Genomic DNA, 14,649 nt, shown 5'->3' with positions numbered 1-14,649 from the left:
GATCTTCCCCCTGATCCCTGATCTTCACCCTGATTCCTGACCTGCACCCCAATTCCTGTAATTTCCACTTCCCTCGTGATTTCCCAGCACCCTGAAAGGCACAGAACAAGAAAAGAGGAAAGGATAAATCCCAAAGCAGCAAGGAAGATGCTTGTAAAACCTTTAGGACCCAGGTGCTGGGATCAAAATTAATCCCAAAAAATCCACGCTGGGGACTTGCTGGGCTCGCTGGATTTCCTCCAGGCTCCAGCCCCAAGGCTGGACGGTGCCCTTGGGATGCGGGGAGGTGGGGATGGGTGACGGGGATCAGCATCACCAGGATTTGGGGAATTCTGTTTGACCCCTCCCCGAGCTGGCTCCCATCGGTGTTTTCCCGGCTATCAGCAGCTCCGATCGGCCTCTGTGGCCTCGGTGACCTTTTTTCACACGTATTTTCTGCCACCGCCTGACCAGGGGAGGAAAAGACGCCCCAGGGGAGATGAATTCATTTCCTCCAGCCCCAGGCCGGGGTGTTTTTCCTCGAGAATCTTTCCCCTGGCATCACTCCCAGCAGGTGGGGCGGGTGCAGCCCACGCAGCAGAGCCCCGGTGTGGATTCTCCTTCCCCCGATTTGGAAATGCCCCTAAAATCCTCTCACAAACATTTCCTGGGCTGGCTGTGGGGAAGGACCTTCCTGGTGAGTTTGCTGCAGGGAAAAATCCAGGTGGGAAGCAGTTGGAATGGGACGCCTGAAAGGGGATGGGGGGAGATGGTGGGGGTGAAGATGGGGAGGAAGATGAGGGTGAAGATGGGGAAAAGCTGGGGATGATGAGGAGGAAGGTGAGGATGAAGCTGGGGATGATGATGGGGATGATAGGGGTGAAGATGGGGGTGAAGACGGGGATGAGGAAGGGGATGAAGCTGGGGATGATGAGGATGAAGATGAGGGTGAAGATGGGGATGAAGGTGAGGATAAAGATGGGGGTGATGGGGGTGAAGATGGGGATGAGGAAGGGGATGAAGCTGGGGATGATGGGGAGGATAATGGGGATGAGAGGGGTGAAGATGGGGATGAAGATGAAGGTGAAGATGGGGATGATGATGGGGATGAAGATGAGGATGAAGATGAGAGTGAAGCTGGGGGTGAAGATGGGGAGGAAGATGGGGATGATGATGGGGATGAAGATGGGGAGGAAGATGGGGGTGAGCACCAGCTGTGCAGGGCTGGGGCGAGGCCTGGGTCCCTCTGTGAATTCTGGGACCTCAGGACTTGCTCGGGGTTCCCGGCAGCGGCCAAACGCTGAGATGAGTGTGGCGCCAGCCCAGGGTGGGCACGAGCAGGGTTTGGGAGAGCGGAGGAATTCCTGCATCCCAACAATCCCTGGATGTTGTTTTCCCTGCGTTTGGCACAAGATGTCAGTGCTGCCCCGCGAACGGCTCTCGGTGCCGTTCCACCGCCCGGCCAGGCCGGACCACGGCGCTCCTTGGGGGGCTCCCCAAACCGGGGTGCAGCACCCCGGGGTCCGGACGTGCCCCCCGGGACCCGCGGGGACCCCACCGGGGCTTCTCCCCGCTGGTGGAGACACGCCGAGAGCAGCGGGGGATGCTCGACCTCCCCTCTGGAGGCACCACCAGGCTCCCAGACACCTCCGGAGCCGCGGGAACCATCCGGGGAGAGATCCGGGAGGAGAGAGGGTACAGAGGGGGAAGAAGCTGCGGATGAAAGAACCCAAAAGCCTCTCTCAGCAACACGTGGCAATGACAGGAGAAAAAAAAAAAAGCAAAACAAAACAAAACAAAAAACCCTCAAAAGAGTGTTGACAAGTCTGGAGGCTTCTGGGACCTTGGGTGACCAGGAAAATAACACATCAAAGACCCCACGTCTGCCTGAAGACAGATAAAAAACTCCGAGCCAAGTGTTCTATGAATATTTAACTACCATCAATATTTAATTAGCAGATAGAGGGAGATTAGGAGCAGAGGGATCCGTTCTCCCCGTGTGCTCCAGCCCCACTCTCAGGGTGCTGGGGGGGATCTTGGTGATTGTGGGGGGCCTGGAGCCACACTCGGTGCCAAAATCGGGGTGCAGGGCCCCAGATGAAAGGTGGGAGCCCCCCAAAAGGGAAGGGTTTCTTTTCCAAGCCCCACTCTGGGAGAGAACTCTTGCATGACCTGGGCGTTGCAGATCCAAACCAGCCGTCCAAGGAAATTATAAAAGTCATTTTTGGAGATTCAGGATGGGCCAGAAAAGCAGCTTTGCCCATCAGCGCCACGGGGCCCTCATGTTTCGATGGGTTGGCAGCTGAGGAGCTGGAGAATGCAGAGGGTGGGGCAGGATCCAAGCTCCAGCTTTTCCAGGGGGCAGGGAGACCTTTGTGGGATCGTGGTGCTGCTGGAAGAGCTCCGTTTGGGATGCTCTGTGGGGCTGACCTCGGTGGGGGGGAGCTGGAGGTGACTTCTCTTACTCTGGATCCACCCAGGTCCATCCTGGATCCACCCACATCCATCCTGGATCCATCCATGCTCTGGATCCATCCAGATCCATGGATCCATCCTGCTCTGGATCCATCCAGGTTTATCATGGACTATCCATGCTCTGGATCCATCCGGGTCCATCCTGATCAATCCTGGATCCATCCTGCTCTGGCTCCATCCTGATCAATCCTGGATCCATCCATGCTCTGGATCCATTCGGGTCCATCCTGGGTCCATCCTGATCCATCCTGGATCCATCCTGCTCTGGATCCATCCAGGTCAATCCTGGATCCAGCCAGGTCCATATTTTTCCCTTTTTGGGCTCCAAATCCCCCTCCTGCCCCGGTGCCTGGGAGCCCCTCCAGCTCTGGGCCACAGCCAGCGGGACAGGGCGGTGCCAGCCTGTCCCCAAGTGTCCCCCGGCCGCCCCCCGGCCCGTCCCTCCCCCGGCAGCTGCCCGCTAATGCTTCGCCCGCGGTGTTTAAGCCATATGGGGCCGAGTGTCTAATCCACCATGAATCCCTAATGACTAATCCTTTTAGGTGCCAGCAGCGGCTGCGGGGTGGCGGCAGGGGAGGGGATGGACACTCCGTGTGCCGCTGTGAGCCCTCCCTGTGTGTCCCCATTGTCCCCTGGGCGGGGGGACATCGCTGCAGCCCCCAGCCCGCCGTGATGGAAGCTCATCCCGGCGTAGAGGATCAAGGATGGAGGGATTTCTCCTCTCCCTCATCTCTCTAAACCTGCTCAGACCGGGTTTAGAGCCTCCCTCTCCCGTATTTTTAGGGGATTTCGCTCTCTGAGAGCTGCCTTGGCTGGAGGGGCAGTGAAAGCCGAGCCGGGGGGGGTTTTCCCGTGCTGAGGCCAGGACCTGAGGGATGAGGGACAGGAATGTCACAACACCTCTGTGCTTCCCTCCAAACGCCCCAAAAGCTCTTCCCAAACGCCTTCCCAGCCAAGCCATCGCTCGTGGGAGAGAAACATTCTGTGGGTGACCCCGTGAGGGTGTCAGGCCCAGGTCTGGGGTGAGGATGTGGGGTTGGGATGGTCCTGGGGTCCCTCTGTGCTGTCCCCTCCTTCCACCCCGGTGCTGCTCCCTCCTCCAGCCCTGCCCATCACCTCCTCCTGCCCCTGGGGACATCCCGGTGGCTTTCCCCACCCAGCCTGCTTCTCCAGCACCTCCCGAGCTGTGGGTGCAGCCCAAAAGGGACATTCCAGCCCTGCTGGAACCACTGCTGGAGCTTTGCCACCAGCCCAGGCTGGGCTTTACTTCCCCCTTTCGATGGATTTGATTTGGGTTTTGATGGAAACGTGACGCTGTTGCACGCAATGACACAACGCACACAACGACACAGACTCTGAGTTTCAGAAGGCTGAAAATGATTCTGTTGTTTTTGGGATGTGTCTCCCTTATATACTGTTTTACACAGAGCAAGCTGATTGGTGACAAAAAGATAAACTTTTTCCATCGCATTGGTCAGAGCAGAGGGTCATCAAGAAGAAGTCCCTCCTAGGGAAAAGAAATTTAAAAAACGGGCAGTTTAAAAAAACACTTTTCTTGTTAAAAAAAAAAAGTTCCCAAAAAAAAAGAATTTTAGAAAACTAAAACAATCTCAGGCACAAAACCAAAACTACAGAAATGGATTTTATTTTTTAAATTATTATTATTTTTTTTCTGCCAGAGCAGCACCAGACCTGGCTGAGCAGTGGGAACAAGCCTGGATTTCCTCCCCAGGGAATCCAACCAGCCCCAAACCTCCTGGAACCATCGGCCCCACCCCATCCCCCGCAGCGCCCCGAGGGGACGGGGATTTCTCGGGGTCACTGGGGTATAAAATCGCTCCTGGTTCGGGGAGGGGGAGCCGGGGCTGGGCGTGCGGGACCTGCCGAGCCCTGCCCGGCGCTGCGGCTCCCGGATCTGGGCCACTCACCACCACTCGAGACTTTTAGCGCCCCGAGCAACGGCGTGTTCTGCTGATGAGTTCTTTCTGCTCCAGTAATTACAGTGAGGAATTTGTCAGAACGAGCTCTCTCGAAAGCCCTTCCTGTCTTGTTCTGATTTTACCTGGAGTGTAAAAAGTCATTAGTACGGTGAAACAGAGGGCTGGGATCGGGCGGCTGAGCCGGCCGGAGAGCGCGGCACGCTCGATACGCACCAAAAAAAAAAAAAATATTATAAATAAATTAAATTACTTCTTTTTTTTTTTTTTCTTCTCCTCAGATGGAGTTTTCCTTGATTGGAATTAGCAGGATGAGGAGGGGAAGGTGGGCTGGGCACCCTGGGATGTGCAGGATGCTTTGTCTTTCCCTGCTGGTCCCCTCTGTCCTCGTTATTGGGGACAATTCGTGTTTCACCCTCTTCCAGCAGCTTCTCTGGAGTCTCTGCTGTTCCCTGGAGAACAAATCCAGCGGAAAACTCAGCGGGTTGATGTCCTGGATCGCCCGGGGCTGCCGGCGAGCCCAGCGTGGGGAAAACCCCTCCTGATCCTGGAAATAGCAGCAAGTCGTGGCTCCAAACCCTTCGGGCTCGGGTTTCAGGGATATTAACAGATGTCAGCGAGAGGCTGGGGAGCTCAGGCTTGAAATGAGCCGGAAGGGGAAAAAAAAAAAAAAAAAAAAGAATCATATCAATAGCACAAAAAAAAAAAAAAAGGAACTGAGGACGGGAGGAGTCATGGAGTGGGTGTCAGCACCCTCCCTATTTTATTTTCGGCAGCCCTCGGGAAGGTGTTAAAAAAGAGGTATTTTTTTAAAAAACTTTCCAGCCAAAAAAATAATCAAAATTTAGCAAAATACAAAGGGGGTGAAGAGGATTTCTCACGCAGAGCTCTCCTCCATCTGCCTCGGTGGCACCACATCCATTCCTGATGCTGCTCCGTCCCTGTTCTGCCTCAAAATTGATGGGAACTTCCACCCCCACGGCTTTTGGGGTTTTTATCTTTCATTAATAGGTTTGAAAAAATGAGACTTTTCCGTCTTGGGCCTTAATCAAAGCATTTCGGGTTGTATTTAATTAAATGATAACTTTGAGGGCTGAAAGGAAGGGATTTGAGGGGGGGCTGCTTGGATTTCAGGGTATTTCCAGCATCCCGGAAGGCAACTTGGGGCTGGAGATGGGATTTTGGGATCAAGCCTCTCCCTCTGCCAGTGTGAAACCCAAACTGTCAGATTTCCTCTCTCCTTATTTCATGAGCGACTCGGCCGAGTTCCATCGAGCTTAGAAAGGGTTTTGGCGTCCCCAAATCTGGTTTCAGGGCCCAGAAATCCCTGGGACTGTGAGAACATTCCCTGGAGGCTCCCGGGTGCCAGGCTGGTGTTTTGGGCGCTTAGTTGGGTACCTGGGGAGCGATTTTAATTTTTTTATTCACGCGATGAATCCACACGCACAGCAACGCCAAATTTCTCCTTTCCCACTTCCTTTCCTGAGGAATTTTGGAGCGCCAGGACCCATTTTTTCCCCTTTGCTGCACCCCAACTCCGCACATCGGAACTGCTCTGCCCTGCAATTTGCAGCACCCCTGCGAAATATCGATTGTTCCCCCTGGCAAGCGAAGCGATCCCGCCGGTAAATGTTGATTATTCCCTCTAATTAGCAACGTGATCCCCGGTATCTCCGCGTCCCGGGGTAAATGGCAGGTGAATGAGATTAGGGGCTGGGAGGGAGCCCTGCCTAAGAGCCTTAACTGGCAATTCCCAGCAGAAGGCAGCGGGATAATTCAATCTCCTCCGCGCGGTGCCGCCGTGCCGGAGTCGGGCTCGGGCCGTGGCTCCCCGCGGGGCAGGGGAGACTCCAGAGGGATCCCTGATCCCATCGGCGCCGCGGTTGGGCTGCAAAGGGGCAATTAGGAGCGTTAATTGGGAGATCGGGGGGAGCAGTGGGGGTGGGAAGGGGCTGCTGGCTTCCCTTTCCTCCCCAGGGCTCCCCTTTCACTGCTGCTGGGTGTCCCCAAAATCCGCCTGCAAATCCCCCCTGCTGAAGCCTGGCTGTCACCCCGAGGTCATTTGGGATATTTGGGGTTCCTGGCTGTCACCCCGAGGTCATTTGGGATATTTGGGGTTCCTGGCTGTCACCCCGAGGTCATTTGGGATATTTGGGGTTCCTGGCTGTCACCCCGAGTCATTTGGGATATTTGGGGTTTCGGGCTGTTACCCCGAGGTCATTTGGGATATTTGGGGTTCCTGGCTGTCACCCCGAGGTCATTTGGGATATTTGGGGTTTCGGGCTGTTAACCCAGGGCCATTTGGGGTTTTTGAGGTGCCTGGATTTCACCTTGAGCCCATTTGGGATATTTGGGGTGCCTGACTGCCACCCCGGGCCATTTGGGGTATTTGGGGTGCCAGCCAAGCTCCCTGGCTCCAGGGCTGGGCAGGAACAGCTCACACCCAGCTCCAGGTTTTATTTTGCTGAAATCCCGGCGGCTCGGGCTTGGCAGGAGAGAACCAAACACTGGTTCAAGGTCAGGCTCCAGCAGCTTTGGCCAAAAAGCAGGAAAATAACCCCAATTTGGGCCGTTCAGAGCATCCGAGCCCGCAGTCCCGGGGGGGATTTTCTTTCCTGTGTTCGCCCAAAGCCAGGGCCAGCATCCAGCCGCAGGCACGGAGGAGCTGCCACCCCTCACTCCCTGATTCCCACAGCTCTGGCTCCGCCCTCTCCTGGATTCTCCGACCCCTTTTCCCATCGTTTCGCCCGTTTCCCCACTCTGGATGCTCCCGTTCCCCCCCTCCATCACCAGGATGAGGAGGGGCTGAGGATCCCTCAGGAATTTCCCGCAGTTTTTGTCTCCAAAAAGAGGGATAAATATCCCCTGGCAGGCACAGGACCAGGAATTCTGGCCGGAGGAAAGGGAATTCAGGGATTTTTAATTTTTTTTTTTTTTTTCTTGAATCTCCGGTGGGATTCACCCCTCCCAATTCATCCCATCCCAAACCTGTGCCCACAAATCCTCACCAGTGCATCCCATTCACCTGACAACTGGTTATCCTGGGATTCCCCATCTTCCCAGATCCTTTAGCATCTCAGGGTGAAGCAGCAGTGAAGGGAAAAATAGCTGGAAAATGCTTTTAAGGACCCTAAAAATCACATGGTTTAGAATTTGTGGGGTTTTGGTCCTTCCAGGAGGTTTGGTTTAGAATTTGTGGGATTTTGGTCTCTTCCAGGGGGTTTTCCATGGGAATGGCAGCCTGGATGTTTGGGGGAATATCCTGAGGGCACATATCGGTCAGGGCACTTTGTCACCAATCCCAGTGGTTTTGTTGGTGACACTAATCCTAAATCAATGCTGTTCCCCCCCAGAATTCACCTTCAGGCTGAGCTGGGAGCAGGGCTGAGAGGAAAAACGGGGAAATGGGAGAGGAGGAGCTGGTGGAGGGCTGTGGTGGGACCCCCCCAACCTTGGGATGTGGGGAAAGACCCTTCTGGAAACGTCCCAGGGGCCGGGGCCGAGCAGGGGAGGTGACAAAGGACACCCTGAACGTCGGTGACAGCGCCTCAGTCCTTTTGCAGGGCCCTCAGAGGCCACTGGGTTTTACAAATCCTGATCCCAGACTGGAGAAACGCAGGTATGGGGGACCCTCTGACGGGAAGATGAGGCTGAGGAAGGACGGGATCACCCAGCAGATGCTCCCCCTGATCCCAGAGGGTCTAAAAGGCTTGGAGACATCAGGAAATTCCCTCCCCACAGCCGGCCCCATTAGCAGGTCGATGTAAAGGATCGATCAGACCCTCACCAGAGGCCCTGGGGGCTTTAATCGAGCCGGGCCCACCTGTAGCCAAAATCATTTCTGGCCACACAGCACCGAGGGCAGGGGAGCTCTGCTGGAAAACCTGAGAGAAATCATTGCTGGAAACCTCAAACGGCAGAGCTGGCCAGAAAATCCTGATTCTATTCCCGAGACAGCCCGGCCATTATCCCACTGGAGAATCCTCCCTCTCTCCTGGCCGTTCCCCACCCTTTCCCTGGTGTGGACTTTCTGGGGGCTTTTATTTTATTTTTAATTTTATTTCGAACAGCTGCTGCCTATTGAGCGGGCGAACGATGTTGCAGGAGGCTCTTTTGACCCCGCTGCTATAATTATTCCGGACTCCAGCACTGGCTCTGCTTCAAATGCAATTTTCCCCGACGCCTCCCAGCCCTGCTGGCGGCTCCTGCCCGTCGGATCCGGGTTTGCCTGTGATCCCAAAGGCTCCCGGCAGGTGATGGGGGATGCAGGGACTCTGCGAGGATTTCCCGGCAGGTTTTACCTCCCAGGTGCACCCTGACGGGGTTTTCCCTACTTGTTTCAGGGATATTTTGGGCGAGACACAATTCCTGCTGCTCCTGCTGCCATTCCTTGGTCTGGAAAAAAAACAAAACAAAACAAGGAGCCAAATCCATTCCCTGCCCCGAATTCTGCCTTTCCCACCCCCCAAATCCCAGCGGCCCCAATGGGCACTCGGGATCTGCCCCTTAAATCCCCGCGACCAGCTGGGCAGATCCTCGCTGCTAAACGAGCTCCTGAAAAATTCATGCTCCTAAATGCTCCTTCCAGGGGGAGGGGTTCCGGCGGTCCGGGAGGGACGGGAGCAGCCCAAATCCCAGCTGGGATGGCTAATGGCAGGAAGGATTGTGCTGGCTGCCGCTCCAGCTGGGATCCCGCGGCCCCCTGGCCATTATGGGATGCCCATTAGGCTGACCCCAGCTGGTTCAGCAGCTGCTCCCGTTGTTTTCCCGCTGGACGCGGCAGCCGGGCGGGCGCTGGGATGGAGCTCGGAGCTCCGGGATCAAAGCCAGGCTTTGCTTTCTCCTCCCGAGCCTGGTGGGCGCTGCCCCCTCTGCCCGGGGGGAGTTTGGGATGGGTTTGATCCCTCCTTGCTCGCTCTGCCGGCCCCGGGGGGAGATTCCCTCGGGAATGTGCTAAAATCCCCTGGCAGGAGGCGGGGAGGGAGAATGGGAACCCCCCTCCTGCTGTTGGTGTTGGGGTTCGGGGTTTTGGAGGTGCTTGGGTGGGGTTTGGGGCGCAGCAGAGTGCCCAGTGTGTGTCCTGTAGGTGACGTGGTCGTGGGACCCCAGAGCTGCCACCACAAACTGATCCCAGGGCACCCCAACCAACAAATCAGGCTGTGGGATGGAGAAAACTGATCCCAAAGCACCCCAAAACCCCAAATCAGGCTGTGGGATGCTCAACTGTCTCTGTCCCAGATGGAAAACACCTGTTGGGACGGGTCCAGGGAAGGGGGAAAGGGGCTCTGGAACCCCTGGAATGGGGATCCCCAGCTGGAAAGGGGACAGTGGCCATGGGGAGAGAGGGGACAGGAGGGGGGGGGGGGGATGGATGGATGGATGGATGGATGGATGGATGGATGGATGGATGGATGGGATGCAGTGAGCACAGAGCCAGCAGCCAATCCCAGTTTCTGATGCAATTCCCACCCTGGAGATGCCCAACCCTTCCCAGGGCAGGAATTCCAGGATGCCGAGCTCGGTGCAAACCCCTGAGCACTTCTGGCCAGGACATCCCTGTGCCCTTCCCCTCGCCCTGCAAAGCCCCAGCTCCACCTCTCCCCTGCCCAGAATTTCCTGGGATCTGCTCAAGCCTGGAATATCCTGGCTGGGGAGTTGGGGGAAGCGGGAAGGGGCTGGCCAGGAGCTCTTTGGTGCCCTGAGGGGCCACCAGGGCTGTGCCCCGTGCTGACCTCGTCCCCAAAGCACTGTTAAGGGCTCTTGATCCTAAAAAACCTCTGGAAAATCTGCCTGGAGGAGCCAAGTGAGGGCGAAACTGGGAAACCAAAACAAATGAGGCTGCTCTGTGATGCTTTCCCCTCCCTGTGCTCTCACCTGGGCCAGAGGGGCAGGGAAGGGGTGGGGATGGCATGGAAAGGGCAGTGGGGACAGGTGAGGTGTCCCTTGGTGCTCCAGGTGCCCTCCTGCCAGCCCCCAACCTGCTCAGGGCTGGAAAAGAAGGGATTCTCCCATTTTTATGTGTTTATGTATTTGGGATCCTGCCCTCATGGCAACTCAGCATCAAAATGGGCTTTGTTTAAGGCAGAACCTTGAGCAAAAAGCTTTTGGTTTTATCAGTGTCTCCCGGGCCTTGCTCACTTCAAGAGGCTGAGTTAGGTGCTGCAAATGCCCTCAGCCCCTCCAAAATGAGGATAAAATAATGGGCTGGTCCTCACTGTGCTGCAAATCCACCCTCAACGCCTTCAAAATGAGGATAAAATGATGTTCTGGTCCTCACCGTGCTGCAAACCCTCCCTGAACCTCCCAAAAATGAGGATAGAATGATGTTCTGGTCCTCACCCCACTGCTCCCAGCCCCAAACACCCACGGCCAGCCCAGCTCTGATTTCAGACGAGCTGCTCCTGAACTCATTCAGTGCTCAAATCCAACTCCAAACCTCCACAGTTTATTTTTTCCTTTTAAAAACCCCGAAACAAACAGCAAGCCAAGGAAAGGAACTCTCTTGTTGGCCTCTCTGGCTGCCAAGATAACCAACCCTCCTAACGAGCTGCTGTAATTAGGTGCTTTGATTCCCTGGTGCTGGAGGAAGGGGGTGAGCAGCAATTCCCTGGATTTCGAGGGTGTTGGGATGCTCTGTTTCCATCAGGTAGTTCTGGGCGCACACAAAACACAGCCCAGCCCCTGGACACAGTGATTTAAATATTGGGGAACTCAATATTTTGGGGGTTTTTGTGGTTTTTTTGTCACGACAATAGAGGTAAATGGAGAAATTTCCCCACGGGATTAAAAATTTTCAGAAGGAAAAGGGGAATAATGTCACTGCTGGTCTGTTGAGATGTTCTCCTCTGAGACCCACTCAACCCCCCTCCAACTTTGATAATATTGTTAAACCAGCTGAAATATTAAATCCCTCCGTTACGCCCCGAAATGAATATTTTAATCGAACGTAAAAGTCGAGGCAGGGACGAACCGGAGCAGTAAAACTGTAAATGAAACATTTTTTATCCCGCAGGAAGGAGCGGCTTCGGCGCCGCTGCTTTGCCTCTTCCCTTCCGCTCCTTTTATGGGGCCTATTGAAATATTCATTTTAATATTATAAATATTGCATTCCGCACCTAATGCGCCTTTGCACTCTTCGGGGCACCCAAAAGTCAGATTTTCTGGGGTGTGCTCAGGACCTGCAGCAGCTCGGGAGTGAAATATTTCAGTATTTCAGCCCTTTTTGATTTTTTTTTTTGTTGTTGTTGTGTTGTTTTTTTTCCCACCCCTTTTCCTGGGAGGATAGAGAACCTTGGGACCAGTGACAGAGCCATGGATCCACAGAACAATCCATGAATCCAGCTGGACAATTAATTCCAATAAAAGGCTTTTTTCCCCTTTCTTTCTTCCCCCCGTCATCTCCTCAGAAATATTCACATAAAATGAATTTATGGCAATTACGGGATTTCTCTATTTCTGTCATTGTCAGAACCATAGAAGGAGGGGCTGAGGATACAAATGGATTTCGGGCAGTGCTCTGCAAGGGAGGGGATGGAGATGTATTTTTTATCACGTTTCAGGATTAGCTGTGGGGCTGGGATGCTCCAGCCACCACCCAGGAACTTCCCTGCCTGAATTATTGGAAAATAATGGGAAAACCTTGGAGTGAGGCTTTCACTCTCCTGGCCTGTCCCCAGGGCTGGTTTGGATTAATTCTTTCTGGTTTGTAGGGGATTTATCTTCTCTGGAAGGTCCTGGGGGGTGAAAAATAACAACTCCAGGTGCAAAGCATCCCAAAAAATGGGGTTTGGGATGCGTTTTCCTGTTCATGCGTCCAGAGGAGGAGGGGTTTGCTCTCCAGGGGCTCCTCCTGATCTTCGTGGATCCATCAGATCATCCCAGCGAAACCTTGGGAACAGCAGAGCTGGAGAGAAGCTGTGTGTGCCTCAGTTTCCTCAGGGAAAAGGGAAAGGTGTCACCTCCGGGTGTCCCCTGGCAGCAGCGACACCTCCAGAGCGGCTCCCACAGGGATTAGGGCTGGCCCGGGTGATTATTGCCCTGTTATCCCAGCGATTAGTGCTGCCCCGGGATTAGGGCAGGTGAAACGCCGGCCGGGGATTACCGGCGGTGCTCTCTGCCCGACCTGGCACCGAATCTGCGGGATTTGGCTCCCGCAGCCCGGATTTATCCACGTGGGAAGCGCCTCCAGCCCGTCAGACCCCGCTCCGTGCGGGGCCTGCGGCCAAGGGGTGTTCGTGGTGTTTTGGGGGAGTGAAGCCAACGGGGTGGAGATGCCCAGTGGTGATTTGGGAAGCCAGAGCCTGCCTGGACGTCCCTCAGTGGTTTTTTGGGATAACTCCTTGGAAAATCCACCCAGAAGCTGCTGAGGTGGGTCCCCGCAAGGACACGTGGGACATTGTTCTGGGGCGGAATTTGGCCCTTCCCTGCCTCAGCTCCTGCTGGAACATCGGGATTTACCTCCAGCACATCCCCCTGGCTTTGCTCCTCAGGGAAAGAGTGATCCCAGCCCAGCTCCCGCCAGCGCCGGAGTCATAAATAAAATCCAGCTGGGGTAAAAATACTCCTTTCTGGAACGACTGAAAAAAATCTCCCGGCGGTGGTGCCAAGAACCTGCCAGAGGCGCCGCGGGAGCGCAGGAGGGATTGCACCCAAACATCCCTCTTTAAAAGCCCTCATCCATCAGCGGGAAAAGGATCCCAAGGCGGGGAGGGATGGGGCGTGGTGGTGCCACCATCCCCATGCTCGTCCCCGTTTCCCAAAGCTCGTTTTGGGGTGGGGAAACTGAGGCTTTGGTGGGGAGGAGGAAATCAGGGGCTGGGCAATCGGGGGCCTCGCTCCATCTAACGCGGGGTCGTCCCCGGGGATTCGGCCCGGGAGTCAGCCCTCCCCTTCTGAAACCATCGGGAGATTGGTTTATAAATCATGGGATTTTTATGGAAATCCCAGCCAGCTCCTGGGAGGTGGCGGGGCCGCTCCAAAACAACCCTCCGGCATTCCTGCAGAATTCCAGGTGGCGGGGTTTGAGGCACAATCCCATCTCCCTCCTCTTCCTCACCCCGGTCCTGCCACTCCTCGGCGTTGTTCCCAAAGCCCTCCCAGCAGCACCCAAAGGTGCTGGGGACCCTCGGGCGGGGGGGGAATCCATCCTCCCCCTCAGCCCTGCGAGGCTGCCTCTTCCCGGGGGCATCTCCAGCTCCTGTCACTGCTCAAGGTCAATCCCATTAATTGCCGTGAATTATTTGGGCGTTAATGGAGATGTCTTGTGCGCTTCCACCACCAACGAGGCTGCCAGGAGGAACGTGCCGGTCGAGGTTTCCTGGGAAAGGGAGATGGGGGAATGGAGGGAGGCAGAGCAGAGAGAGGGGAGGCACCCGGGCTCGGTGTGGGCAGGAAAAGCCAGCCGGCCGCGGAGGGAATGGGGTCTCAGCCCCCAAATGCTCTCAACATTCCCGGTGGGCACTAGAGGGGAGCGTGGCATTCCCAAAATCCCAACTCTCGCATGGCTCCAGCAAGCCGGGGTGAAGGAATCCCTCCCCAGCCGCGCTGGAAGCACCTCTGGGCCCTGCAGGAGCCGATCCCGGGATGTGCCGAGGTGTGCAGGGCACCAGGGAGGCACAGGGGGTCCCCAACACCCCACAGCCCGCGGGGAGGGGGTGACAAGAGAGGTGGCACAGAGGGGACACCCTGCAGGTGTGGCACAGGGTGGCCAGGAGTGCCCAAACCCTCTGGCTGCCCCTCTCCTCACTCACCCGTTCCGGGGGGGGGGGGCTCCGAACACCCCAATTTTCACCATCCCTTTGCTTTGCCCCCAGGGCAGGGCCGGCCCCCCCCGGGGCTGTTCGGGGTGGGGGGCTCGGGAAGCGGGAGGTGGGAGCTGCGAGGAGGAGGAGGAGGAAGAGAAGGAGGAGGAGGAGGAAGGCGCCTCCCCCTGCCGCCCTCCCCTCGCTGGCGCCCAGCGGAGCCCGATGCGGCTCGGGCCGGGCGAGCGGGCACCGGAGCGCCCAGCCCGGCCCGGCACAGCCTGGGGGGCCCGCGGCACAGCCCCCCTCGACTGCGCGACCCTCCGGCACCCCCCGTCTCCATCCATCTGCCAGCAGCACGGGGGGCGCCCCCTCTTTAACGCGGAGGAAGCGGGGACCCCCTCCTTGGACCGCTCCTGCCGGGGTCCCCCCGCTGCCAGCGCCGAGCCCCGGGGTGTCCCCCCCGCCCCCCCAAACTTTGGATGCGGGGACTCCTCCGCCGAGCTGCTCCTGCCGCC

This window comes from Chamaea fasciata, unplaced genomic scaffold (assembly GCF_029207755.1).
Source record: "Chamaea fasciata isolate MVZ Bird 193981 ecotype frontalis unplaced genomic scaffold, bChaFas1.0.hap1 SCAF_21, whole genome shotgun sequence".
Lineage (NCBI taxonomy): Eukaryota > Metazoa > Chordata > Aves > Passeriformes > Sylviidae > Chamaea > Chamaea fasciata.
This window is presented reverse-complemented; position numbering follows the sequence as displayed.